Below are 3318 nucleotides of genomic sequence, written 5' to 3'. Positions count from 1 at the left end.
TGGGGAACGGTATGTGAAGATTCCCGTCGGGTGAATTACTGTGCTGCATAAAGCTCCCTCCCAGCCTAGGGTCCGCATACCCCGTCGTGCCCTGGCCCCTGCCCGGTTGTAGCACAAGGCCGCCGATCTGCCCTCCATGTCAGTACCGTGCCCCCTGTCACTACCCCCGCGACCGGAGTTCCAGCTCCTTCCAGGCCAGGCCAACGTCTGGCACCTGGGACGGGTACAGGAGCCCAGCTCCGCAGCGTGACCTTGTCCTGTCACAGCTCACTGGAACTTCACTCTACTTCTGACACTTCTGGCCCTCCTTCTACCATCCCTCCATCTGGGTGGCCCTATTTCCCTCAGGCTGCCAAATGGGTGTTTGGTGGGTGTGGTGCAAAGTGTTCCTCAGGATTTGTGTATACCTGTGTAAGGGGTGGGCAGACCCCTTACAAAGAGGTGCAGTGTTTCCCCTGAAGATACCCCCGCTGGGGTAGACAAAGCTGTTGATGTTTTATGTTGATGTTTTATTGTAATTGCACTGTATAGCTGGGTTTCCCCTAGTGGCCGAGTGGGACGGCTGTCCCCATAGAAACTGTGCAGGAGGGAGGAGGAGCCAGCAGCTTAGGGGGAAAGAGAGTGTGTGTGTGTGTGTGTGTAAAAGGCAGTTGATTCCGGGACGGGGGAGAAGGAACAGCCAGGGGCAGAGTGTGGAGCTGAGTGGGCAGAAAGAAAGAAAGAAAGAAGGGAAGAAGAGAAGAAGTGTCCTCAAGGGTGAAGCAGAATTGGTGTGGGTCCAGTCTGTGTTAGCCGGAGTGGGAGCCAGGTGAAGTGGAGTAGCCGGGCACATCCCCACTAGAGGAGACAACAAGGAAAGATTTCCCCGGACAGGAATTGTGACCATGCGCTACAAAATCCGTGCATTGAGCTGTCTGTGAAACTCTGTGCAATAAAGATGTCGTTTGGTTTATCTGATCCCTGCCTGAAGAGTCTTCCTGCGGCTGAAAGTATGCTCTTTTCCACCACACTCTGCCCCACAGAACAATCCCCTGTTCTAATAGTGACGGCGGAGTTGGGGGTTAGCCTGAGAGAAAAAGGGGCCACGACTACAATCCCCGAGGCACCCCCGGCACCCCGTTACATGTGGCGTAGTCGGCAGGATACGGATTATCTGCAGGGGGTCCCGATCCAAGAAGATGGAGACCAAGTAGTGCCTAAGGCGTTGGACCAGGCACAAGACGGCGGTAAGATGGCCGCCGTCTTCACGAGTACAGCGAGCGTGCGAAGAATTGGCGCCAAACGAAAGACCCTGAGTTGGCCGGCGAAGAAAAAGAAGTACAGAGTACGCCGTCCAAAGAGGGGAGGTGCTGGCCCTAAGATGTTACTGAAAACATGTGGAGAGGGTGGCAGTACAGAGAAAAAGAAGAGTCGCCTATGCTGGGTCGATTTAATGTGTGAGACTGGGGGTGGAGCGTATACAAGAGCGGGAAAAGAAGGCCCGCCTCCACCTTCCCCAGCATCTCCACCGTCCCCGGCGCCATTACAGGAAGGTCTGCAAGAGATCGGATGGGAAGAGTGTCAGTGCCGGAGACGTACACAGCAGAGACCGGTGCTGGCTGAGATTTCCCGGCCGAGAAACACGCTGGTGGTATCGCCAGAAGTCATGCCAGGACTGAGTGCTGACCCAGAGAAGGGGACACCGGCGGTGTTGGCAATTCACCAGGGTCTGGTCACACACCCGGTGATCGTCGTGGGCAGTCCACAGCCGTCCCATTCAGCGACCCCGTCACCCCCGTCGGGGGTTGAGGAGGCAAAACCCTAAACAGAGGCGCCAGAACCACCCGTCAACTACGAACCGTTCCGGAGGCTGCGCCGCTTGCCAGGTCAGTCCCTTTCCGATTATGTGAGGGCTCAGCGGGCCGAATGGCAGCGCGCTTATCATCCCGAGTGACCCGTAATGACCGGAGGTAATGGACATGTTCGTGTTGAATACCGGTGTTGTTAAAGAGCCGGAAAAGTTCCACAGTTTGCAACCATGTTTAAGTTACCGAGCCCGGAAGGAGCCTGATGCTGGACTGAGCCAGGGGCTCCCTCCGTGATGTTAAGGAAGACTTTATTGTTTGTCCTCCTATCTACAAAGACCGGGAGTGCTGTGAAAGCCTCCGGGCAGAAGACTAGCAAAGACCGGGAGTGCCTGCTGAAGGCCTCCGGGCACACTGCCTACAAAGACCGGGAGCTCCCAGGAGGGACTCCGGGCGCAGAACTTGGGCGCTCAGTGGTTGACTTTGTTTATGAAGGTTTTAAAGTTTTATCCAAAGTTTGCCTTGCTGCTAAATTGTGTTTCCAGGTTCGAGCCTTGCCGGGAGGCTTAGGCTTAAAGAGGGGAGGAATGTAAGGGGTGGGAAGACCCCTTACAAAGAGGTGCAGTGTTTCCCCTGAAGATACCCCCGCTGGGGTAGACAAAGCTGTTGATGTTTTATGTTGATGTTTTATTGTAATTGCACTCTATAGCTGGGTTTCCCCTAGTGGCCGAGTGGGACGGCTGTCCCCATAGAAACTGTGCAGGAGGGAGGAGGAGCCGGCAGCTTAGGGGGAAAGAGAGTGTGTGTGTGTGTGTAAAAGGCAGTTGATTCCGGGACGGGGGAGAAGGAACAGCCAGGGGCAGAGTGTGGAGCTGAGTGGGCAGAAAGAAAGAAAGAAAGAAGGGAAGAAGAGAAGAAGTGTCCTCAAGGGTGAAGCAGAATTGGTGTGGGTCCAGTCTGTGATAGCCGGAGTGGGAGCCTAGGTGAAGTGGAGTAGCCGGGCACATCCCCACTAGAGGAGACAACAAGGAAAGATTTCCCCGGACAGGAATTGTGACCGTGCGCTTCAAAATCCGTGCATTGAGCTGTCTGTGAAACTCTGTGCAATAAAGATGTCGTTTGGTTTATCTGATTCCTGCCTGAAGAGTCTTCCTGCGGCTGAAAGTATGCTCTTTTCCACCACACTCTGCCCCACAGAACAATCCCCTGTCCCAATAGTGACGGCGGAGTCGGGGGTTAGCCTGAGAGAAAAAGGGGCCACGACTACAATCCCCAAGGCACCCCTGGCACTCCGTTACACCTGTTCTTAGTAACACCAAATGGATAGGACCCCGTAACCAAGGAGGAGCGGGTACCATGCAGAAGGGCAGATTGCATGGCACCCTTGTGACGACCTAATAGGCCAGGGCGTCACAGTTGCATAGATAAAAGGATATTTAGAAAAAGTATTTGTAAACATCCTTTATGATATGCTAATGAGGCCAGGAACTAGTCCCAAGGGTGTTAGTTCCCTTGGCTAGTCGGCCCCTTTAGC

The sequence above is a fragment of the Anomaloglossus baeobatrachus genome, chromosome 3 (assembly GCF_048569485.1).
Source record: "Anomaloglossus baeobatrachus isolate aAnoBae1 chromosome 3, aAnoBae1.hap1, whole genome shotgun sequence".
Classification (NCBI taxonomy): Eukaryota; Metazoa; Chordata; class Amphibia; order Anura; family Aromobatidae; genus Anomaloglossus; species Anomaloglossus baeobatrachus.
Note: the sequence above shows the minus strand (reverse complement) of the source record.